Source organism: Gambusia affinis, linkage group LG11, assembly GCF_019740435.1.
Source record: "Gambusia affinis linkage group LG11, SWU_Gaff_1.0, whole genome shotgun sequence".
NCBI classification, from domain to species: domain Eukaryota; kingdom Metazoa; phylum Chordata; class Actinopteri; order Cyprinodontiformes; family Poeciliidae; genus Gambusia; species Gambusia affinis.
In genome coordinates, this window is record NC_057878.1 from 27461967 (window position 1) to 27489119 (window position 27153).

The window sequence follows — 27153 nt, forward strand, 5'->3', positions numbered from 1 at the left end:
AGACATTTGGAGCTGCAGCCGTCCAGAGAGGAAGGAGGTTCTGTCTGATGTGTGATGTGGAGTGTGAGGAGGACGTTGACTGCCTGAACCAGCTCATGTGAAAAACAGGCTCCACATGCTCTCCAGCTAAATATTTCACATGTTTCCAGATTCAGATTTCAGCATTTTCCTCAAAGCTGAGACGGGTTTCTGGTTTTCAGTGTTTCACTGATTTCTGACAGTCGGAATAATAAAGTTACAGCATCCCATGTGCAAAAAATAAAACAAAGAGCACAAAGGCAGTTTTTAGGTCTTTTCTATTGTAGACAGAGAGAGAAGGGAAAAAAAGGAGAAGATTTCAGCCAAAAAACTGACTGAAACAGCCAAATAAATTTCTAGAAAAAATAAGGAAATTTCTGAGCTTGAAAAGTCAAAACTTTGCAAGAAAACATCAGAAAAAAAAGGTTCAGCATGTTTTACTTTTGGAACTCAGAAATTTCCAAGTTTTGTTCTAGAGATTAATCTGAAATTTTCTGGCTTTTTTTCTTGCTAAATCTGACTCTACTGTTTACATTTCAGGAAGAAGGAAGTTGTGCTCAGTGTTCAGAGGTTTTTGTGTTGTTTCCTTCAGTGTTTCTTGGCGCAGCGCCCCCACAGGCCGGGAGGGGAACAGGTTGTTAAAGGGTTTGATTGGTTTGAAAATTTCAGCAGCTGGAAATGGAATAAATGTTGCAGGTTTGGTTCCAAATCAAAATGATTTCAAAGATCACAAGACATTGTTCCCATGTTAAAATTGTTTGAGATCAATATTAATGTATTATTGATCTAAAACAAGCAAACTTTACAAGAGCTGAAAAGTTCTTGTAAGTTAGTTTTGTCTTATTTTAAGTTTATGTCCCCTAGAAACTAGACCAACAACTCTTGGTAATATTTTGTGTTTTTGCAGAGAACATTGAATTTTTACAAGTTGGTTCTGTTTGCTTGCAGCCAGTTAAAACCAGTTCCTGCTCCATATGTCCATGAAAATGTGATTGTTTGGCTCTTTAGATAAATTAGTCTGTAAATAATTAATTTACTTCTGCTGTGCCAGCATATTTATCTGTAATATGTTTGACGTCAGGCCTGGCAGCCTGCTAAGTTTACCTTTTAGGAAATTACCATATTTGGCAGAACTGGAAACATTTTGAATTTTTTCTCCCCCTTATTATTATTTTTCTATTTTTTAAGATTCACTTTCAGCATGAAAAGTTAATGACCGTTTTGTGCGCCGTCGGATTGAAACGTGAGCTCTGGCCGACCGCCAGCCAGCCACTAATGGCGGCGGGCCGCCAGCGCCCACCGGGCCCGTGGCGGCGAAGGTGCGGCGCTAAAAAACCCATTATGCTAATGCTAATTCTGGCCTGACACTTCTCATCTCTGTCATTAGTGGCAGCTGCAGTGAAGCTCTTTGCTGAAACCTGAGCCTTTCTGCCGGTTTCAGATGGATCTGAGGGAGGACTGGGATCTAATGGAGCTCGTTTCCCCCGCAGCCCGGAGGCTGGAGGACGAAACTCTGCGCTCGCTTCGGAAAAACTATCTGTTTAGTTTCAGAGGAACGTTTGTGGTTCACATGACCATGTTTCTTTGTTTTAAATAATAATTTTAAATGTGTTTTTACCAAAAGAAGAAGGCAGAATGAAAGTGGACTTTGGGTAAATCGTGAGTCAAAATAATCAGAAAAGAAGCAGGTTGAGATCAGATTTTTTCAATTTGGCTTAGATTTATTTCATTGTGACTTTTTGTCTAATTCAGTTAGTTTTAATTAGCTTCAGAATGTCTACTAGGTTTTATTTCTTATTATTGGTCAAATATTGTTTATTTAGCCTAGTTTTTACTAGATATTCTAGTAATTCTAGTTTTTCCATCCCCAAGTCTTTAGGTGCAGAATTCAAAAAGGTAAAATTATTGTGATTATACACTTAAAAAAATTAATTATTGTTGAACAACCAACTGGCTAGCATTTTCTACCAACTTTTGCTGTTGACATTTAGTGGAGCAGCTTAATTTGTCCACATCTGATGTAAGCTGCTTGTGCTGGGGAGGAAAATCAATAAAAACGTAAATAAATAGATTCATAAATAAAAAAATAAAAGAGAAGTTGCAATAAATCTGTCTATAATTTAAATATGTTTTAATCAGTGTTATGATTACACAATGTAGGTCAGTTAATAAACATTTTCTGAAAGAATAACAAATTCACTTTTTGTATTTCAGATAATAAAGGTCAGTTTTTCCATGTAGAAATACTCTAGTGCCAGTTTCAGCTTCACCTGGTTAAAAATTATATATATATGTATATATACATCTAAAATTGTATATACAAGTTTATTTATTTAAAAAAGTAACAGAATTATTGCATGTTTTTGCATCATTTAACGTGTATTAGATGTGTAAAACAATCTAGTGGTTTAAAGGAAAATCTAAAAAACTAACTGAGCATGGTCTCAGTTTTACGATGAGCAGTTGAGATTCAGTGCATCTGTCTGCCTGCTATGAAACATGTTGTGTTCTTATGGCGGTTTTCTTTTTTAAATGTCAGATAAACAGGCCTTAAATTTGCCCCTAAAAGCATCCAGAAACATGTTCAGAATCTCTAATGCCGACTGCAGAAAGTAAAGTGAAATTTCTGCCAACAGACTCTAAAATATTCAGCATCCCGGCGCTCGCTTTCCAAATGAAACGCATCCCTGAGCAGCAGAGTTCAGATCTGTTACTGGGCGAGCTCCAGCTCAGCATCAAATAAAAGATACACCAATTCAGGGTGTCAGAAGTAATGCGGATCGGATGGCTGCTGGAACAAGAGTTGCTCATTTTACGATTATTCCAAGCTGTGAGCACGAAACCAACACACAGAAAACCTCCATGCAGAAGTTAGAAGGTGGCCAGTGAGGGAACATTTAATCACTAATCTCACAAGTTTGGCTGGACAATTAATCCACTGGTTGCCATGGCGATATCAAAACTTCAGGAGCATCAACATCTAATTTCAATAATCAGCCTTTTTTTTTTTCCCAGCCATCTGCACAATGTTTCCCCAAAACTGTCAATAACACCTTTTGGCTTTCGAAAGCTTAAAAGGTGAAATATAACGCAACATTTTGTTTTTCCTTCTGGGTCTAAAATCAACCTAAGAACATAAAAGAAACACTAAGCCATTTTTTTGGCAATAATTCAGTTTTTTGGTGACTAGAAAATTTGCTGTTTAAACTCTCATGTGAACAACCAACAAGAACGCAGCAAGTGGTTTTAGGACGGTAAGTCAACAACAAAACACTTATCTTTTCCAGCAGCCATTGTACAGTGCACAGAGCGGTGGTGGAGTTCAGCGGGAGTTGCTAGGTAACGGGCAGAACTCTGCTGGGGTTGCTAGGTAACGGGCAGAACTCTGCTGGGGTTGCTAGGTAACGGGTAGTGCCAGTTGACCGGGAAGGTTTCTGAAGGTGAAAGGGTTTTTAGTTTCCAGAGACCAAAAAAACCCACAGACCTGTTGTCAAAATAAGTTGAGTAACAGTAGCAGTTGTTTTTAAAAGCCATAGAAACTCAAACGGAAGAACAAAAACGTTTAAAATGTGAATTTTGCATAGCAGAAACGCTTCAAATTGGGCCAGCTTTTGTGGTGTAAAGACTCTACGAATGACTCTGCAGTTTTAACACAAAACAGAAGAATCACACAAACTGAAACCACAACCTTCTCCCCACTGATCTGGGATTTAACCCAGAGATTAGACCCATGCTTTTATTCTGAAATCCTCCAGGGAGCTGGGTGAAACGTTCCTCTTTAATCCAACCAGGCAGGAGCTTCTTGTCAGCCGTTGCTGTTTGAAATGCAGTTAGGAATGACTCAACGCTGCTCTGTGATTGCTGCTCTCGCTGCATTGCATCATCATTGAACGGCAGCGAAACGTCCCTCATAATCTGATCCACTCACTCCTTTATTAATTCATTATTGCATATTGCGCCTATTCAAATGAAACAGAAGACATGTAAATAAACAGCGTTAGTTAGTAAGTTGTTCAGAAAAATCCATTAGCTTAATGGTGCATAATTAATGTCAAAAAAATGAACGAGTGGTTTAGAATTGATTAATAATCCATTATTATTTCAGCAGGTGCAAACTGAATGTTGGTGATTAAAGGTTTGGTTTTGAATAGTTTCAAATTGAAATTAAGTTACATTAAAATGGTGGAGATCCATTTTATTAAAACACAAATCAAACAGAAACAAAACTGAAGATTTTCTCTCTGGTCCTAAACAGGAATGATCAGCAAACAGCTCCAGTTATTTCAGACCTGAACATTCAGAGACACATAAAGACGGCTATAAAGTCAGACTTTTATCACCTGAACAGCATTTCCAGGATTAGAAGAATAATGTCTAGAGAAACTCGTCCATCCATCTTTAGTTGCATTTGCTGCATTTCTATTACAAATGTGAGTAAATATTTTGCCAAAAAAAGAAAATTTCACAATAGTGGCGTTTCCATTAAATTGCATGTGAATGTTTGGTTGTGTGACACAAAATCCTACCAAGTATTTTTGTTTTGTTTCCACTTCAAATATCTTAGGAAACCTGAAATTAGACAAAACTAATAGCAACTTTTCAGAAAGAAATGACTGAGTCAATAACTTAATAAATCAAATGAATACGTCCAATTGGAAATTATTTCACTAATAACAGGGAAAATATTTTATTACAAGTTTAACAATCTATGAGTGCATCAATATTCAAACTTAAAACAAGCTCTTAAATCTGGATGAAAAGTTATTTGTGAGTCAGATTTTGTCTTATTTCAAGTATTCTAAGATATTTGTCTAGAAATTAGACAAAAATCCTTGTTAGGATTTCTGTGGTTTTTGCAGTGAAGTCTTTAAAAGTCGTGGGAGCGACGGAAGAAAACAGTTACATGAGAAATATTCATGTTTCATCCACGGCGTTCATCGTCTATCAGTCAATCAGAGGAGACGTCGATTCATCGAAACGCTGATTTCAAACCACCTCATCCCAACACAGAAATGTTTTTTAAACAAATTTATTTCTGAACTCCAGTTTGTGTAGTTTTATGGTGAGTGGAAACACATCTAGTGATTAAGCTGAACTGTTGCTTTTCTCTTCACTGAGTCGATTTTAAGGTTTATTTGTTCAGCTGAAGTCGTTTCTGTTCTGCTGCTGATGGAAACAAAACAAAACCAGTAGAAACACAATTACATGATCAGACATGAAGGAAACACAAAACAGCAAAAAGGATGAAAACTAAACCCCTCGACTCGTCGGGTAATTTGATGAAAAGTTAGTTTTGTCTTATTTTAATTGCACTGAGACGTTTAGAAACTCAACCAGAAATACTTGGTGAAATTTGGTGTTTTTGTACAGTTTGGTTCCCTACACAAATTTATAAAAGTACTTGATAACATTTTGTGTTTTTACAGTGACAAAGGGTTCCCTACACTGCAAAACACCAAAGATTATCGAGTATTTTTGTTTTAGTTCCTAGTGAAAACATCCTTGGACTTGGAATAAGACAAAACGAACTCAAAAGTAATTTTTCATCAGATTTAAGAGCTTGTTTTAAGTCAACATTTCCTTAATATTGAAGCAAAAGTTGTTCCATTGTCAGTTTACTTCACTTAAATCAAGACATTTTTCCATGTTAAACGTGAAATAATGGCACTTTTTCATTAATATAAAGGAATTATTGACATAAAACAAGCTCCTGTTTCTTGCTGAAAATTTAGTTCTAAGTTAGTTTTATCTTATTTCAAATGTCCTAGGATGTGTTGATTTGTGTTTTTGCAGTGTAAGTGAAGGCTGGAAACATCTGTTAGCATGTTAGCATAGAACCAGTATGTTCAGAATACAAAAACCCAGAAAAATAAACCAAACCACGTTGCCTTAGTCGGTTCATAAATCTCCACAGCATCCAGGAAGTGGGCAGGACTTCCTGTATCCTGGCGCGGCTACGCTAACCGGTCAGGTTTGGCCTGGAGCCATTTATCCTGCCAGTTTCAGAACCGACCATTCTGAAACTTAAAATCAGTACATAAACACACACATGTAAGTCAGCATGTGTATATTCCTCATATGAATTAAAAATATTCCATCTTACACGGAGACGCGGCGGAAATCTTCAAAGAGGAGCCGTACCTTTGAAGGTGTCACTGTTAGCTTCAAAGAGAAACATACATGTCTCCCAACAGGCTGCGGCTCGCAGGCGTTTAATGAGAGCTTCACCGCCGCCGCCGCCGCCTGGAGACTGGCGCTCGCTGCTGCCTCGCTCAGCTCTCCTCCTCTCTGCAGAGCCGGGATGAGAGGCGCCTCACATGTCAGCTCCTACATGAATACTAGCTGCTTCTTTTGACGTTACAGATCTTCATTTGAATAAAAAAAAGAAAAGAAATGAGTTGGAGAAACTGGAAAAGGTTGAGTGGAGGAAGAAGTTCTGCTTTCTGACCCAGTTTACTTCCTTTACAACTGAGCCACAGGAGACCACGCCCCTTTTAGGGGGGAGGGGGCGTGGTTTTCATCTGAGCAACAGTCTGGACTGGAACCTCTGGAGATGAAAAGCATTAGTGGAGCCTCCTACACAACCAACAAGAATGCAGCATGTGGTTTCTGGATGGCAAGTGAACAACAAACACTAGTCTTTTCCAGCAGCCATTGTACGGCAGTAAAGAAACCCTGGCTTACCAAACTGAGCTGGAGCAACATTTGGGTTGCTAGGTAACAATGTGGAACTCCGCAGGGGTTGCTAGGTAACGGAACACAGAGAACATGAAGGTAAGAGCTAAAGTACGAGCAAATGTTGTGAAATGAGAGAAGAAGAAAGGAGCTGAAACAGGAGAAGCTGTTAGTTTGTCAAGTTAGCTTAGAAAAATATAAAATACTGTGATAAACCTTTAAGCCCATGGAAACGCAGCTACTGTATTCTGTTCTGGTTTAACTGGTGATTAGTTTAGTTTTTCCTGTGATTGCAGGGAGTTCCTCCTCTTTCTAACGTTTGGACCACAGAAACTTCTCTGGCTGCGGTTGACAGAGTTGAGTTTATGGGTTTTGCGGTGATCAGAGCCGCCTGGACGGTTTCTCCTCAGCTTTTGGTCCCTTTCTGTTGTGGAGCAGCTGCAGTTTGAGAAGCAGGTCACAGCTGCAGACCGTCAGCAGGCGTCTCCAGAAATACCTTGTTGCTGCTCACTCACGTCTCCAAGCTGCTGACCAAATTATCACCTCATATTTTTAATGCACCAGATTCGGCCTGTTTGCTTCTCCTGATGGGAACCGACCGCAGATCAAAACGTTACGTTTCTGCTACAGGAATTAAAAACCGGATGTTGCACTGCAAAAACACAAAATCTTACCAAGAATTTTATGTCTGGCTTCTAGTGCAAATATCTTAGTACCCTTGAATTAAGACAGAACTAGTTTAAAAGCAACTTATCAGCAAGAAATAGGAGCTTGTTTTCAGTAAATAATTCCTTAATATTGGTGAAAAGTATCACTTCTATTATTTCATTTATGTTAAGGGGAAATTATCTTGCTATAAGTAAATACATCTGCCAGCGAAACAAGAACTTTTTCACCAATATTAAGGAATTATTTACTGAGAACGAGCTCCAGTATCTTGCAGAAGAGAAACTTGTAAGTTAGTTTGATTTATTTAAAAGTGTCAGAAGAAACACTAGAAATACTTGGTGTGATTTGGTGTTTTTGCAGTGCAGATGTTCTCCAGCTCTGTAACTCAAACAATAATCAGAAGTAAAGGAATCAATTTGTGTCAAATGAATCTTTACGTTTCACTTTTTGGATTCCATGAGAGAAATAAATCAACCTTTCATAATGACAGCAAATATATATATATTTTTAAAACCAGATGACAGGAAACAGAAAAAGAAGCTGGTTTTTGTTTCTTTTTAGGCTTGGAGTGAGTTTTCAAGAGGAATTTCTTTACTTCTGTTATCTGGCGCTTTAACACGATGTGGAAATATTCCTCCGTTGGTTACATCAGTCTTCAAAGTCCTGCATTTATTTTCCTTTGTGTTTGTCAACAAATAATTTCATTTTGAGAGGAAAAAAATAAATATATCCTAATAAATATATCCTTCACTTAAACAGGAAAATGTTGTTTGTACACCGGCCTTTAATTCTCTTCGTATTTTTCCCACGTTCTCATCCATCAGCCGGTTTCTCCGTAACGCCTCAGGAAGTGGGCCGACGCTTTGGGCCGGATCAATGCGGTTCTGAAAAGGTTCTGAAACCCGGCAGCTATTCATCCATTAGCGTGACGCGATAACGGTGGGATAACGTGATGAAGCAGTTTGAACATCAGGAGCTTTTACAAGTGATGATGATGTGGGATCCAATCAGAGATGATGTGATTATCAGACTGCCAGAGCCGAGAAAACGAGGTTTTAATGGTGGAGCTGATAAGTGAGTAAATATGCTGCTAACAAAATGAAGCGAATAAAAGCCTTTAACGACAAATCCTGAACGATATGCAGCTGATTTTAACAGACAGCAGAAAAAATACTTGAAGCAATTTCAAATAAAAACGTGGAAACAGATCTACTGCTTATTTTGGCCGTCTGGATTTTTCATTATAGTTTCATTTCATTCTGACTTTCTGTTTACTTCAGTTACATTTAATTAATTTTTAGAGTGTCATTAGTTTTAGAAGTAGTTTTAGTTTTTTCATTTGGACTGCCGTAAACTGAAACATAAAATTCACATCATTTAAAAAGGCTAATAAATAGTTTATTATATCTATACTTCATATATTTACATATCTATATCTTTATATCTATATTTCAGCAAGTTTTAGTTAAAATCTACCAGCTGTTAGCTAGGTAATAGCTGGCTACTAGTTAACAGTGGATACATTTAGCCTTCACTTAAACAGAAAAATGTTGTTTATACCACAGTTACTAGCCAACAGCAGACTGTTAGCTAGACTGTTAGCTAAACTGTTAGCAAGGCTGTTAGCTAGACTGTTGGCTACACTGTTGGCTACACTGTTAGCTAGAGTGTTAGCTACACTGTTAGCTAGACTGTTAGCAAGACTGTTAGCTACAGCCAGATTTACTAGCTACTATGTGCTACTAGCTTGCAGCTAGTGAGCTAACAATTTTCTACATGTGAACTCTGAACTGAATTATGACAAAACTAAAACACTTTGTAGAAAATATATCATTTTATAACATTCAGTATTTTAATTCACATGAATAAATATTTTACTTTATTTGTTAATGAACAGTTTAGGAATAATCTTGAGGTTTTTCTTCAGTGCATTAAGAACAGACCATGCAGTGACAGACATTGTTACTTTACGTTTTAAATTTGCTCCTACGACTCCGATATTTTTTACAAGGAAAACGTTTTTTTCTCCTACGGGTCAATAAAGGTTATTTCTCTTTCTGAATGTTTTCAGACATTTGTTTTGATTTATTGAGAGAACTGAAAAGTCAATCTCACCTCAGTGTAAATTATCGCCGCCTCATGACTGACACATGACCTTGAGGCAGATTTAGATTGGCTATGAAACTTCAAATTAAATCCATTATAATTTAACACGACTGCAGTCTATTTTTGTCCCAGAAGGGTGGCTGCAATTTTAAAAAGCCTGCGTTCTGCAATAACTTTTTTCATGTAGATAATTGAAATCTAAGCCGCTGCATTAGAGCAGAGAGTCGGAGAACATGAGCTCCAAAATTAGAAAGTGAAGTTCAACAAGCTGTGTGTGAAGATGAGGGGATGATGTAATGCTGTGCATGAAATATGCAACACTGGACCTGAAATGCTTTGTGAATTATCACCCACACACACACACACACACACACACACACACACTGTTCTGACAATCACCTGCAATGGAAAATGATGAAGTCCAGCAGCGGTCGGGCTTTTGTGGCTCATTTCAAACTGAAATGTCTTCCTTCAGTTGGAGTTTGAGAAGCTGAGCAGGAATGAGAATTGATTTCCATCAATCTTCAGTCTGACCTTCCCGCCTTTCAAATCGCTCAGAGACGTTGTGTTTCTGCTGTCGATGGCAGAGGGTCGTTGGGTACAAAACTTATTTATCAAAAAAGGAAAAAAAAAACCCCAAAAACCAGATATGGATAATTCAGCACAGCTGTCTTGATCTTGGTCACAGTTCTATTGTAAATATTCATAAAACTTTGTCAATATTCTGCCAATGTAAAACAACTAAACACCATTTTGCAATTATGATAATTATACTAAATAAGAAACGCAAATAAAGTCATATTTGCGTGAATAAGTTTGTTTATGCAATAAGTTATTCAGAAACATTTTTGCCACCATCTTTTAAATACGCCATGTTCCAAATTATTATGCAAATTGGATTTAAGTGTCATAAAGATTAAATTTTTTTGTGCTATTAAATGTATAGATGGTTTTGTGTGTCAGGGCTCTTTGAATCACTATAATTAATGTCAAAGCTGGTTGATTATTTTGTCTGGTGAGCTCAATTAAAGGAAATCTGCTTAAGAAGGATGTTCCACATTATTGAGCAGGCCACAGGTTTCAAGCAACATGGGAAAGAAAAAAGGATCTCTGCTGACTAAAATCATCAGTAGTGTAGTGCCGTATGACAAGATATGAAAACATGAGATATTAATGAAAACTGAAGAGATTTGTGGCTGCAGTTTTTTGCAAATCAAGCCAATATTAAAACTGCTACTAGAAATGTTAATCATAAGCACTTTTTATAATTTAATCAACAAATATTTTCACCTAAAATAATTTTATTTTAATTAAGCGCCAACCTGGAGTCACGTTAGAGTTAAAAACGGTGAAACTCTTTAGAGAAACTAATTTTCTCCAGAGCTCATGAGCACTGACTGACAGCCGACTGAAACGATCTCTGAGAGGAGGAACCTTCAGGAGACGCAGCAGAAGACGGAGAGCTAACAGGAACTCCTGCAGCGCTTCCAACCAACGTCAACTTCCTGTGCTCTAAGAGACAGAAAAAGGTTCCTGCATGCATAATTCACAACTGGATCTGAGTAAACAGCCAGTTTGTCTAACATTTAATGAAGAGCAGGAAGAGAAGACGACCAATGTTTGGTGGTGATAAGGCAGCTTTCCGCCTGCAGGCAGAGGAACTGCAGGCCTCATTCAGACGCTCTGGCCTGAAAACCAGGATCTCACCTGCTGAATGTGACCAGCGCTTATCGCCGGGTGGCAACATGTGCAGCTGTCTTTGACTCAACATCTGACGTTTCCAATCCACACAATGGTTTCATGTCTAAATAACACGACCAAGGAAGGTTTAGCTCTTAAAAACATCCTGTTCGCTTATTTTAGTCTCAATTATGAAGATTTCACCAAGAATTTTTAAAGTGAATTGTTGGTGGAAGCGGAAAGGAAGCTGATATAAAATTTTCTAAAAGAGAAGATTTTATTCCCTACAAGATCTAATAAAAAGTGAGATACCAGAAAATATTGGGCAAAAAGATGGAAAATAAACAAAAACGTGCTTGTTTCTCTCCTGTAATGTAGGCGAATGAAATAAAGGTTTTAAAACATCAATCTGTGTGTAATTAATCTGAAAAATGTTTTTCTCTTCATGAATCTGAAGGAAATTAACTTTACAAAAATATTCAAATAACTCTACAAGTCTGACATTTAGGCTGTTTTCAGAGACTTGATGTCCCAGGAAATAAAAAACAGATCAAGCAGTTTGACAAACTTCCTCGTCTCTCGTCAAAACGCCTCAGAGTTTAAATCGTATCAGAAATCCTTCGTCAGGCGGAAACTTTCCAGATTGTCCAACAAACTTCAGACAGAAAAACCTCCTGTGGTAATATCAGTGAATGTTGTTTAAAACATTTATCAGACAAACAACGGCTTGTTTCCAGATTTATGCCATCAAGAAATAGGGCTGAGCTTTGACTAGACCATTAATATTTCTGCATTAGATGACGTCATTATTGTTCAGATTGCAATTACATTATCACGTTTATTAAAAAACTGAAATAAATACAATAAGTTCTCATCTGATGAGGCCTTCTTAGACGTTGATGCAAATTAATTTTTTACTTTTATTTAATATTTGATCTCCTTATTCTCAGCCAATAAAGTCACAATATTAGTAAAGGCCCAATAAAATTACTAGAAAAACGTTGTTTTAATGAGACAAAACGTTTTTATACGTCTTAATAACGAGGAAGTTTTTACTTCAGTGCAAATGAACGCAGTGACTCTCCTGCTACACTGTAAAACACTATAAATTAACTCTACTTCCAAAAATGTGTGTTACCTTGTTGTCTAAAAGATTAAATCAAGTTTTCAAAAAATAAAAATGTTAGCATGTGCCACCTTTATACAACTCAGTAATTTTGAGTAAGTAATTATTATGACAAATTACTGTAAAAATTTAAGTTAACTTAATAAATCTGAGTTTAGTAATTACTTAAAGATTATTTTTTCAATTTCATAGCAAAAACACAAAATCGCACCAATTATTTTAGTCTGGTTTGTAATGGGAATATCTGAAAACCATTGAAACCAGTTCCTACGTCTTACTGTAACTTTGTTTTCTTATTTCCACTGTACTGAGATAAAAACTAAAAATTCATTTCTGGATAAAAAGAGCCATAAATGCAACTGCTTTCGTACATGTAGGTAAAGATTCATCAAATTAATCCAGATTAATCAATCAATCAACTGCTTTGGTAATTGATTAATCGTTAACTGGAGACTCACAAATATAAAACAACAGAGAATAAAATTCTGCGCAGTAGAGTCTAAATTAGTTAATGAATGCTCAATCAATATTATTCTAGAGCTCAAACGATTAATCAGATTAATCGTGATTAATTCGTTATTTACAAAATTGTCAACAGTTCCTGGTTGTGATTATAATGTTCCAATAAGATCTGAATTTATTTATTTTTAGGTTTTTCTGTGTTTTTATTTCAGAGTATTTTTTAACTTTAATGTTACCTGAAAAAAGAGCTGAAAATGAAACGGTAAATCACAGAACCTTTGTGTTCGGTTCCCCGCAGCAAACATTTCAAAATGTTGCTCGTGTTACACAATCGCTCTCCAGGGTGGAACGGCTCAATCAAAGTAAAGCATGATGCAAACAGAACAACTTTATGTCACTCTTTTATTCCAGATTTCACCTTGTTCCTGTGAAATTAATTTCTTTATGGCTTTTTCTGAGTTTATAACAGGGAACTGTGTGTATTTCTGTTTATCCACTCAAACTTAAAACAAACTTTTCAACTTTATTTGGCCATAAAATACACAGAAACCCTTCAGAGTGGAGCTTTTTCAAAAGAAAACCTGAATATAGACGCAGAGGCATGAGGCGTTTGGACGTTTAACCCTTTAATCTGGATTAGTTTGGAGATAAGTTTCAGTCTTGATGGAGTCAGGAAACGTTGGCAGCTCAGTCCAGCGTTAAACGGCGCAGAGCAAACAGAGACGTCTGATTGGATGAACCGTCTGTTGACTCTGCTGGCAGGTCATCAGCGTTTTGTTTGCTGTCATTTCAGGCAGAGCCACAAAAATCTGGTGATAAATGACGAAATTTTGCTGCAACAACTGAACTCTTTAATTTATTCTCATTTTTATCTATGAAAACATGAAAGTTTGGAGCATTTATGAAGGGCAAACAAAAGAAATCTTGATTTTCTGCCATGAATTTTAAACTTTATGCTGAAGCAGACGATTAATCGATTAAATAATCAATTAATTGGATAAAAAAATATTTTTTTTATTTAAACATGTGAGCCTTTTTACATAATATTTGAAAAACATCAAAGATGAAAATAAGTAAATAATTAAATATTTTTTAATACAAAACTAAAATTTTGTCTAAAACACTTTAAACATCATTCCTTTAATTTATTATAATTCTTTAATTATTTCTACCATCTGCAGCTAAAAAAATACTGTCTGCTAATCTGGTGATTATTTTTGTGTTATTAACTGGATAGAAAAATGATCTTACAGAAGATTTTATTACTAAATTTGAACCAGGTGAAGTTAAACCTGCCACCTGAGGAATTCTGGGTAAAAATATTTATAGACAAAGAAGATTTTTTATTTTAAATGTGATATTTATACATTTTTGTACAGTTTTAGTTTGATTACTGCTTTGCTCTTTCAGTAAATGACATGTTTTAAAACAAAACTCAAGTTAACAATTAATCGATTACTAAAACAGTTGATGATTATTTCAATAACTGATTAATCATTATCAAGTTGATTAATCGTTTTAGCTTCAACACATTTACTCAGCATAAATTACCCATAAATTTACTGAACACTAATTTATTCTTCATTGCTCTATCTTTGTGTAAGTCTCAAGCAAACGATTAATCAATTACTAAATTAGCTGACAATTGTTTCAATAATGGACTGATCGCCATTAATTTGATTAATCGCTTCAGCCATACCAACCAGCATGAATAAAACTATTTCGTTGGTGGTTGTGTCTTCACAGAAACGTATTCTTGGTTTTATTTCTAGCACAAATATTTTAGTACACTTCAAATAAGACAAAGCTAATTTATATAAATAAATTTTAGGAAGAAATAGGATCTTATTTTAAGTCAATGATTACAAAGTTTCACTGCCGGATTATTTCGCTTGTGGAAAAATGTCTAATCATGAATTCAATATTCTGACAGTACTTTACTTACTTAAAACAAACTACTAGATATTTGCTAAACAGTTACTTGTAAGTTAGTTTTATTTTATTTCAAGTTTACTAAGATATTAACCAAACCATAATTACCGTTTTTAATTATTCCAGTTAACAAAAATGTTTTCTGTTTTTCAGTTTTTGTTTGTTTTTGTTAACTATAGTAACCTTGGAGTGTATTTTCCATCCAGGATTCACATTCAGCACAATGAAGCGCACACACTGTGGACGTAAATGGCCTTGCTAATTAGCTTTAGTGATGGGCCTTCACACTCCCCTCCGACATTCTCTACACTTAACTTTCTCCCCGGAGAGCAGAATCTCATAACATTAGGGCGAGGCTTTATCGCGGGAGAGCGGGCCGTAAATCAGACACCTGAAACTGCATTAGCCATTCCAACAAGCAGGACGTGTGATTACGAGTGGACCGGATGCTGTCTGCTCACTGATAAAGAATACACCCTGATAAGGCTACAGTGAATTCACTCCGTCTCCTTCTGATAATTAGAAATTTCAAACAACATCACCGACTATCCTCTCTGCTGTAATTTATACACTGGAGGATCCAGGATAGGTGGAGCAGTACACTGTAAAACATTTTTTACCTTTCATCACAGGAATACATCCTGAATTAACATACACTGAAGAAGTTAAAGGAAATGGAACCATTCAAACACACACAGAGATCATTAACATAGATCTATGGCCTACACAAAACATTCATTTCATCCTCTGCATAAATCATTCTTAAACAATGAGATTTTAGCTGTTTTATGGGGTCTTGTCCCTTTAAATCCAAACAATCTGCTGCTGGCCACGCCCCCAACTCAGCGTTTAAACTCTCATGTGAAAATGGCAGCAAACAGACATGCGATTATACAACTACACATCTTTGAAAAGCATTAGTAGCGCCTCCTGCACAACCAACGAGATCACAGCAAGTGGTTCCTGGAAGGTAAGTCAACAGCAAAACACTTTTCCAGCAGCCATTAAATCCTGCTTACTAACGGCGCTGGAGCTCAGCTTGGGTTGCTAGGTAACGGCGGAATTCTGCTGGGGTTGCTAGGTGACAGCGGAACTGGGCTGGGGTTGCTAGGTAACGGGCAGTGCATGCCGATTTGTGACGTTACAAACAGCTCATATTCCAGACACCAAAAAACGTGAAATTATTGCCTTTTTTTAAAAAAGTGTTTAAGAAGCAGTAGAAACCAAAATGGAAGAACAAAAACGTGAAAATGTTAATTTTGCTTAATAAGTTCACTTTAACTGTTCAGAGTTTCATTACCTGGTAAACTGTAATCAGCAAACTTAAGAGTTTTAAACTGATATTCTGTTTTGTTTTTTTCAGGTAAGGAGGTTACAGTGGTAGCATTCTGCATCCTGGTTACAATAACTATGGAAGCTGCGTTTCCATAGTTACATAAGCTGACATTTCAAAACAAAACAAATAGCTTAATGGAAACACGCCAATTTGGAAAAAACTTTAGTTTTCTGATATAAAAGTTTTGTCTGTAGGACTAGTTGGTATCAAAATTTTAATTCGCAAAATTGCAACCAAAACACTTTTTTTCACATCAAAGGAGTCACATGATCAACAACAGGATGTTGCTACTGGCGGAAACCACAAAAAAAGATGATGAGAAGTGGTTGGAGGAAGATGGCCTGGGATGCAGGGAAACTAATCATGTAAACAAACTGATTCTCTCGGGATTTCAGTTGCATTTCTTCTTTAATTCAAACATCACAATGACTAAATTATGTTTTCTTTTGCACACATGTACAATAGAAACGTAGATTCTGACAACAAAATTACACAAATTGAAATTACAAAAACAAACTCACTAAGTGGATACTCGGCAATTTCACAAAAACTAACATTTTCGATAAAAGTTTAGGATGAGGTGTTTTTTTGGCCGTGTTGAAATTGGTTTATTTCGCAAAACTGTTTTCACGTCACATGAGTTGCATGATCAACAACCAGATGTTTCTACTGCTGGAAGTGACAAAGAAAACAACAGGAAGTGGTTGAAGTTTCTTATTTAGTGGAAACACCACAATTGCAAAATTGTGTTTTGTGGCGCTAGCAGAATATCAACAAAGCTTTGAGCACATTTGTCATGGAAAAGCAGCTATTAAGGAATAGAAAATGGTTTCATTATGACCTTCTAAAAATCATATCGAAGTATGAAGACGACTAGAACAAAGTTAGCGCCAAGGCTCTTTAATTAATCGAACTCCACAGTGAGCAGAAAAGCTAAATATCTTCTTGTTTCAGCACAAAGCAGCAAAATGTGCAGCAGCCAGACGGAGATGGATGGCTGTTTGGTAATATCTTTATCAGGATGAATGAAGATCCAGGCTGTCAGACGCAGGAAGAGAAAATGGGGAATGATTGTCTCTGACAATTTAAAAGATTAAATGTGAGAATCACAGCGTCCACGGCTCTACACTTTAACTCGCTCCCAACGGAGCGATGAACGACACAAAACGAGACGGAAGAGGGAATAATCTGGAGACGGAGAGATGCGGGGGAAAGCGGAACAAAAAGCCAGGATGTAGACGACGGAGCTCGGCTAACAGCGAGTTCTGAGACAATAAAACGTGTCACAGTCGATACAGTTTTCCTAAAGAGCCGTCTGAAGCTGTCAGCGTAAAGAAAAGAGACGGCCTGGGCTAAATGTGGCGCCGTCACCTGCGAGGTAAAAATCACTTCACTCACATAAACAAAAACACTTTGATGTGAAAACCGACTCTTTGTTTCTATATGCTGCACTTGTTGTTTAACAGCCGCTAAGCTGCAGCTGACAGGATCGATACACAGAATGTAATAACAGCAAATGATTACTGAGCTTTTATTTCTGTTCTCACAATGAAACACACAAAACAAAACTCACTGCAGCTAAATGTGAGAGTTAGAGATCCGTCTGGGTCGGAACCGCGTCTGGGTCAGAACCGCAGCGGGTCGGAACCGCGGCGGGTCGGGACCGCGGCGGGTCGGGTCACCGGAGGAGAAAAAAATCATTCTGAGCAAAATAAAAACATTTCTGAACTTCAAAGGCTGAACTGTTTTCGGAAGAAATTCAGAAGTTTTGTGATTAATCTCAGACACTTTTTGGAGAAAACGTGGAAATATCTGAGCTCCAAAAGTTGAACATTTGTGGCAAAATCTTTTTAGATTAAATTTGCATATTTTCCAGAAAAAAAAACATGGAAATTTATTAAAAGGTAAAAAATCTGCAAGAAAAATCAGACACTTTGAGAGTAATCTGAAATCCTGGAGATTGTTTCAGTTCAAGTTGTAAATTTTCTAACAAGAATGTGAAAAATTTGAGATTAATATCAAAGATTTTTTAGAGGAACAATTGAAAATGTTTTTGCTCCGAAAGTCAAAAATCTGCCAGAATTTTTTAAAAATTATTCTTTGAAACTTTCTAAGGCAAACTTGAACATTTCTAGATGCATTTTCTAGAAAAATAAACTCAGAAACTTTTAGATGAATCTCAGTAATTTTGTGGAAAAATCTTGGAAGTTTTTTATCTTTAAAGGTTTAATAATTTTGACTTTTAAAACACAGAAAGTTCCCAAAGTTCAACACGAACCACAGCAGCTGAAAATGTAACAAACTGAGCAGGTTTAAAGGAAATCAGGCATAAAAATACTTTACATTTCATGTTACGATTTTTAATGTTCAAAATGTATTTGTGTTTCTTACTTAATGGAAACACCACAAATGTGAAATTGTGTTTTTTGGGAGTTAGCAGAATATCAGCACAGCGCCACCAGCAGGCTGGTCTGGATTCCTGCCGTCATACTGGTTGTTTGTCATACTGGTTGTTTGTCCTGCTGGTTGTTTGTCCTACTGGTTGTTTGTCCTGCTGGTTGTTTGTCATGCTGGTTGTTTGTCCTGCTGGTTGTTTGTCCTGCTGGTTGTTTGTCCTGCTGGTTGATTGTCCTGCTGGTTGTTTGTCCTACTGGTTGTTTGTCCGGACTGGGAGCAGCACTCAGTCTCTGCTGATTGTTATTTTTCTGGTGGCTCTTCACCCATAAAAGCTTTTTTACTATTTTCAAAGAGAAAATGTCTTCAAGTGAGTCGAGGAAAAATAAAGTGAGAGCAGAATAATAATGACTTCTTCTGTTTTTTCCCCTTCAATTAGAGTTTTACAGCTTTAATGATGAAATGATTTTCTCTCCTGGCTTCCCCAGGTTGATGAACGGCTGAGGGTTTGAGTTCAGAGCTGCTGATTGTGTTTGACGATCTGATCCTGTAAATATGATCTGGAAGCAGAGAGACGAGCGTTATCCGTCCGAGCCTCGTTCCTGCGCCTGATGACATCAAAGTGAAGAGCCCTGCATGGAGATCAAACGGCTTGGAAATCAGCGCCAACCCAGGAAATGTTCTGATGTATTTATTCACAACGGCTTATTTGGGTTTTCATGGAGCCGGTGGCTTCGGCATTCTCAGGTTTCAGCTCCTCACAAACATGTTTGTTGTGCTCATGAAATGCCAAAACTTTTAATCCATAATAATACCAAACTATTTTTTTTAGCTGCAAACGTGTGAGTTCAGGATTGGGTTTTACTAAAGGAGAAGAACAAACCAATTCATCATCTGATCGGAGCGTTGCCAGGTTGGTCATGAATTTAGTCGTGATATTTAATAATAATGAGGCTTGTAAAATAAAAATTGTAATCTCCAGGGCATCAGATTTCACTGAATTAATATCTCATCACTTATAGTTTAAAGTTTCATACTATTCCTCCAGGTCACCAAAAGATTTGATCTCACCTCTTTTAATATTCCTCCATTTAAAATCTGTTTTTTCAACATCGGGCTTTTTGGCAGAACCGTCCAAACCTGTTGGTAAAGATGCATAAATAATTGATTTTATAGAAGTCAGACTGATCATCTATAGACAATGGTTGATATAACCAAAGGACAGAGGCGGATCCACCAGGGGGGCAACAGGGGACACTTGCCCCAAATTTTATGTCCTTAAAATCACACTTTTTAAAAATTAAGTTTTTTTGTACAGAAACACCTTACAGCTATTAAATTAAATATCAATTCACTAAAAGAAATGTAATTTTAAAAGGTACGTACAATGCAAAGTTCACTTTTCGCAAATTTGTTTCTTTCCATTTGACTTTCTGCTGCTTCTAAAATCAGCCCAAATACAAAAAAAAAAGAAAAAGAAGAAAATAAAACCACCAAACTGGATTTTGGTAATAAATTAATGTTTTTTTGTTTTAATTTGTTTTAGGTACTTTTGGTCGTTTTTGACCAGTTTTGATTTGACCTTAATAGAAGCCATTATATTATACATAATATTACCTTATGTGGAATTATTTTTTTCAGGACAATCTGAACTTTATGAATTTACATTTAGTTTTTACTTTTGGACCGACTGTGGCTGCATTTTGGACCTTGAGTCACAGGAAATCAAAATCCAATTTGGAAAAATTTTTATTTTTTTCACTGTGAAAATGTCAAATATTCACAAAAAATGTTTTATATAATTTAGAATTACAATATATACTGTAAATTTCTTAAACTGATGTAAAAATATTGCAAACAACAGAGTTTTACAACATTATTAGCATGAAAATGAAGGCAATTCCTCATTCGTTTGTATGCAATTTTTTAAAAAACATCATGATGACAAAAAATTTGTAATTTTTTTGGGGAAACTCTTCAAGGAAGCTTAATGGATGAACTTAAAGTATAATTAAAATCTCAGAGATAGAGTTCAATAAACTCAAGTGACAAAACGTTGACATTTTTTACTAAAGTAGCCAACCAAAAAGAAAACAGGTAGAAAAACTAAATGGGACGAAATCTCATTATTTTAAACCAATCAGGCAGCTTTATTTATTTATGTTAATAAACTTCTGTGGTTGTTATTTCCTCTCTTCACCATTTCATAGTTTGGTGGTTATTTTTTCCCACTGACCGTCAGTCCAAACCGGCCTTAGAGGACGTTCTGTCCTGTTTTAACAGCTGACAATTTAAAGTCATTTTCCATCATCCACTCAGCCTGCAGGGCAAAATGAAGCTTCATGGCTCCGATAAACTGCAGCTGCCAGCAGGGATTTCTCTTACTTTGCTCTTTCTGTCTGAATCGACACATTTTAAAAGAAAACACAACGAGATCTGATCCAAAGTGGTGGAAAATTTAAGAAAAATACTCAATAATTTCACCTGCTGATGTTTTATTTGAGGAACCAAGCCTTCAGTTTGTCAGGTTAGATCCTCCAGGAGGAGTAAAAACGATTGAATGAAGAGAAAACTTACAGAAATCTGCATCTTTTTTTACTCTGTGCTGCTTTCCAGAAGACAGAGAACAGTAAGGAGAACAGGGAACTGAACATCTGCTGCAGCAAAACGGAGAGGCTGCAGCAGGACGCAGCGCTCCATCAATATCAGATCTTAAATTGGAAAAAGTTTGTGTGTCACGGCGGGGGCCGGCGCAGCGGGGCAGCTTGATGAATGAGCCATCGCCGTGATTGATGGTCAGGAGGGAGCGGTCAGAAGAAACGCTACGCCGCGCCATGTCACTTTCAAGTCGCAGGCCTCGCATGAATTTTGGAAAATAAGTTTGGACAAAGTACCCTTGACATGAGCATTTCATTTCAGCCTGTTAGACTCGCGGCTGTCCGCTAACCTCCGGGATGCTGGTTGGAAACGACAGTTTGATTTCAGTCAGGGTGTTTTCACACTTCATAGTCCCGTAGATTCACTTCGACTGGAGACCAAAAGCTGCAACATCATTCTAAGCTGCTGTGGTTCTTCCTGAATGCAAACCCTTTATAGAAACCTGTTCCCCTCCTCACCTGCGGGGGCGCTGCACCAAGAACCACTGAACGAAACAACATGAAAACCTCTGAAGACACTTTCATTAAAAATGTGTTAAAATGTGTCTGTATTCTGTTAATGTCAAAAATCTTTATTTTGCCATTGCAGTGTTTCCATTAAATAAGAAATTCAAATTAAATTATGTGAAAACGTAGCAACATGGGCTGCACAGTGGTGCAGTTGGTAGAGCTGTTGCCTTGCAGCAAGAAGGTCCTGGGTTCGATTCCCGGCCCAGGGTCTTTCTGCATGGAGTTTGCATGTTCTCCCTGTACATGGTGGGTTCTCTCCGGGTTCTCCTGCTTCCTCCCACAGTCCAAAAACATGACTGTCAGGTTAATTGGTCTCTCTAAATTCTCCCTAGGTGTGAGTGTGTGTGTGAATGGTTGTGTGTCTCTGTGTTGCCCTGCGACAGACTGGCGACCTGTCCAGGGTGACCCGCCTCTCAACCGGGACGTAGCTGGAGAGGAACCAGCAACCCTCCTGACCCCATTAGAGTCCAGGGTGGTAGAAAATGGATGAGTTGATGAAGGAAGTGACATCCAGCTGTTGATCATTGACAGTGAGGTGCAGTTTTGTGAAACATTTGTTTTGATATGGCTGAAAAAAACAACAAAACTTTTTATTGAAAACAGGAGTTTTTCTGGAATTGCTGTTTTTCCATCAATAATTTATTTTGGTAATTTCAATTTGTACAATTTCATGGTTAATAGATACGGAGCTGATGAGTCCAACTTCTTTCTTTACGACATGTAAACACCGGTGTCGATTTTAGCGGTTGTAGGATTAAAAGACCACCAGCCATTTCTCCTGTCATGCTGGGATAGCATGTTTGTCTTGGTTGTATTTACCCAGAATGCCCTGCGTTGTAGCCCACTTCCTGCTTTTGGAGCGGTCTTCAGTCCACTTGGCTTTCACATATGCATTCGAACTGCACCAGAGTTCACTTTAACCAAACAGAGACCGAGGTTGGTAGGCAAACCAGAGTTAGCATCTTTGGTCCAATTAGCATTCACACCTCCACAAAGGAACCGGACTTTCTAGAGACGTGAATTTGAACTAAAGAGGAATGGTGTGGCATCATAATTCTACATCAGGGTCCCAGTAACTTTAATACTTTTGCTAAAAAACAAGACAATATTGCAATTGAATTTCTCATTCCACGTCTTTATCAGCGTGACAATAATTATGCGTGCTACTTCGCATTTCTCTTCACTTACTGCGGTTAGTAATCCATTCTGTCTGCAGTGAAGGAGGATCAAACGCTGATGGAATAATTACATAAGATATGAAGTTTAAAAATACAACTTTTTAAATCTAATTGCATGAATGTGTGGTTTAACTGTAAATTGCATAACCCGACACTGCAGACTGAGATTTAATTTCCTGGTAGCAGGCCTGAATTAATGCGTGACAGTTGTGTCAGATGAATGGTTCCAGTGTTAATGTGCACTTCGCGATGAAGTGGTGCTTTTAAACCTCGTGTCAGAGATCAAAATAACCCTTTCTTTGTCTTCCCTACATGCAGACATTTATTTTATGTCCTACGTGTTTTTCTTCCTTGAAAGCTGCAATGAAAGAGCTACAACTAGTAATTCGTCGGTTTAGAAGGCCAAAGCAGTATATTTTCAAAAAGCGGTACAGAAACCAAAAACTGGACAAAGGCCAAGGCCTGAGCTTGTCTCCCTGAACTCCCATTGGTCGGTGGTCTTAATGGACAGACAACATTCCACCTCTAAGTGGTTTGACATCTTGCTGCCATAAATAAACTCCAACAGGGATGCTCTATTAGGCTAAACAAGGCTGTGTGTGTCCCTGCGAAGCCAGGAAGCACCCTCCTAATGGTTCACTAATGCCTTTATTGGATTACTCCAACATCTCCTATTGCATTATGTCACAACGACGGCATTCTGCAGGATTTGATGGAATGGAGACGGGCTGAATGTGACTAAAATTACACAAGAACAAGAAACCCTGAAGCAGGCCAACATTAACTCATTTATATCTAATTAAGTCTTTCATGTTTCCAGTAGTTGAGATGCAAAAACACAAAATATTAAAAGTATTTTTGGTCTAGTTCCCAGTGCAAATATATTTGTAGACTTAGGATAAGACAAAACTCACAGAGGCTTTTCAGCATCATATAGAAACTTGTTTTAAGTCAATAATTTATGAGTATTGATGAAAAGACTATTAGTTTCACTTGTTAGAAGTGAGACCATCTGCCAGACATTTCTTCAATGGAGCATAAGACACACTGTAGATATAAAAACTTAAACATTTCAGATTAATCTCAGATATTTTCTTAGAAAACAAGGACATTACTGAGCTTAAAATGTCAAAACTTGGGACATAAAAACAGACATTTTTTTTTAGAGAAAAATGTTTAATTTTTTGAGCTTGGAAAGTCAAAAGTTTTCAAGAGAAGTTTTGAGATCAATTTCAATAGTTTTGGTTATTTTGTGTCTAAGAACAATTTCTTTTGGTAGTTTCCTGTCCACTGGTCTTTGAGACACTGATGCAAACCTGGACTTCGTTGTACGTCGTATTAAAAGAAACAAGTCGCACATCGAGTCAATCGTCCATGTTGACACCTTAACGTCCCGTCACACACAAACACAAATCTTAATTTTGGATTACAACAGTCAAACTAAACTTCTCTACTGATGATCTTGTCATATTGATGCAGAGTTGATGTGTGGATCACCTTTTTTGTTGAACTAAACTGAAACACAGAGTTCTGCAGCTCATCAAAGTCAAGCTAGCATAACTTACCCATTTCCTTCTCTCTTGCTATTTTTTTCTAATTAAAACTTTTTCCTGACCTTGTTATCTAGTGGTTGTAATGTGAAGTGGTAGCGGAGCATTGAGTCACTTTTTCTTTAGTACGTTATGTTGAGAACTTGATACCTGAAACCAACGTTAGGCGTCGTCAGTGAGCAGCTATTTTTTCTGGAGGGCGGGTTCTTGCTCACGTAACGTCACTTTGCAACGTGTCTGTTGTACTTGGTTACTTTTCATCTCCTGTACGTTTTTTCCTTCATTAAAAATATGAATTCAATGTTAATACCATTGTCCTGTCTGCATTTTGGTCCTTCTATAATATATCTACATTTTCTGGGACACGACATTAAGAACCGCTTTTATTTTTCAAACTGGTCAGAAAAACCCACTATCCCACTACATCAGCAAACCAATAATGCGTAGTATAAAATTGATTTTCATTAAATCCAGACACTTGTGCATTTGTAAGATAAAGGACTATTATGATTCGGCCATTATTTATATCGCCCCAGAGGTTGCAAATTCGAACCTGCAGACTACGGAAGCAATTACTGTGCAAATAACACAGATGGTGCAACAAACAAAGCACTTAAGAAAATGGTTTTTCCATTAGACCGACACTTTGGTCTCTATAAGAACCCTGGCTTCTGAAGCAACGTGTGTGTGAGCGTGAATACATTGGAAGATGACCATCCGCTCTTCGGGACCTTTCCCATTTTTAGTGATTTTTTTTAGCCGGTATTTTAGCTAATTACAACGTTGTTACAGTTGGTGCCATAAAAATCAGGGATAATGCTTTGTTTTGGAGTCACACACACACCTTTTACTGTTCTTGCATTCTTAATGTCCTGCTAATGGATCTTTTGAAAGAACAGTTTTGACGACCTCTCACACCCAGAGGAGTTTGTTAGCGGTGCTAATGACGAGGCTGATGCAGGCAGCTGCCGTCTGAAAGAGCTCACCTCCCCTGATGCGTCTCTGTGGGATAAATAAAACCCGTCTCCACTCACTTTCCTGTATTTATATGATGCAGCCTTCGCCATGGAGGAGAAGGGCCCAGAAACGGGAAGAAGGGGGGAAACCAGTGTTGCCAGGTTGGACGGGTTTTCACAACATTTGGTGAATTTTTAGAAGAAAATTCCTTAAAATAGTTTTCATTATGATGTTAAATAAAAACTAATAAGGTATTTTATTTAGAAATCTCCAAATTGTGCTTAATGTGACATCAAGTGTCACTATGTGGTAAACTGCACCTCTAGCCAAGTATTGTCTGCTTTCTCAGCCCATCTGAAATAAACTAAATAACTAAAACCTAACTTTTCAGCAAGATCAAAAAACTTGCTTGAAGTCAACTATTCTTGAATATTGATGCAAAATGTACGAATTCACCGGCTTCAAAATGTTTTCACTTAAAGCTGCAGTATGTAACCTTAATAAATGTTTTTTCCATGTTTTTAAGTATGTAAGAGTGAGTTTATATATATAATATATCTGAAGGCATTAACATGGTTTTGTTAGAGGTTGAGTTCAGATTTAGAAATTGTTTTTTGGAGTTTTACGTTGTTTCTGGCTGGAAACAATCAGATCTGGCAACGTAGCAAAGAATATCGTTTTATTTTCTATCTGCAGACGAAGACGTGTCGGATGAAAGTGCAGCTTTAACTTTCCTAATGAGGAGGAGCTCAGCGTGTACAGGTCCAACTTTTCCTGTGGAAAGTTAAAAATATCACTTCCAGGTCCACATCCGCTCACTGGAGGGCATTTGAACAACCTGCTTTCAAAACACGGCATTGACGCTTGTGCAAATGGGAAATAAACAGGTCAGCTGGCAGCACAGACCGGAGCTAGCAACAATAATGCCAGAGACGACTCTGAACAGTTTTAACTTGCTGCAGCACCAGCATCTGGATGTTTTAGATAAAATTGTCTTTTCACTTTTCTTCAGCCTCTTCAGAGTCCGCTCAGCAGATTTTTATCTACAGTATTCATGAGGATCACAGCAGATCCATCTAAAAACGCTTACAACTGCCTAATCTCATGGTTCAAACTCCAAATATAACAATACGCACAACAGAAAACATCTTAGCACAACCGCAGAAGCAAATGTCGACATTTACTAATGCCACGTTAGTTATTTCCACAACTAATGCGTCAACGCTTTTTAGAAACGCCAACCAATATCGCATCAAGTCTCATTACGTCGATGTATTTTAGTTTTTCAAGCTGCATCTGAAGAATATTTTAGAAATGTTCTGTGAAAGAATCTGTTGGGTTTCCTGAGAATATCATGATCCAAAAATACACGAAGCCACAAATAGGATACAGCGATTAGGCATGAAACCACGTTAGTAATGGCCCCGTTTATACAAAGCCTTTAAAGAAATAAACAAATAGATATAGAAAGAATAATACTAAATAGCCACCACATTTTCTTTATGTTTTCTTGGGTAACAGCAGTTTAAATGGGATCCAAATCTGATTTCTTTCACATTTTCCTGTTTTTTTCACCGCAGTGTGAACGACTTTTTGAACAACCCGACACAATTTTTATTTCCTTTTTATCAAATTGTCTGGTGGTTGTTTTATTTGGGATGTTTAAACTGTTTTCCAGTTCCCGTCTGTACACAAAGCAACAATATTACGTTTTATCACAATAATTTTGGGAACAATTTACTGTCCAGTAAAGTTTGTTATTGAGGCAGAACTAGTTCCAGATAACCACAGCAATCAGGTGATTAGATGCTTTTTACGGTAAAATAATGTGTTGAATAAAAAAACAACAACCTTGAATTAAAATTTTTCCTTCTTCTTGAACGACCCAACACATTTTTCTGGG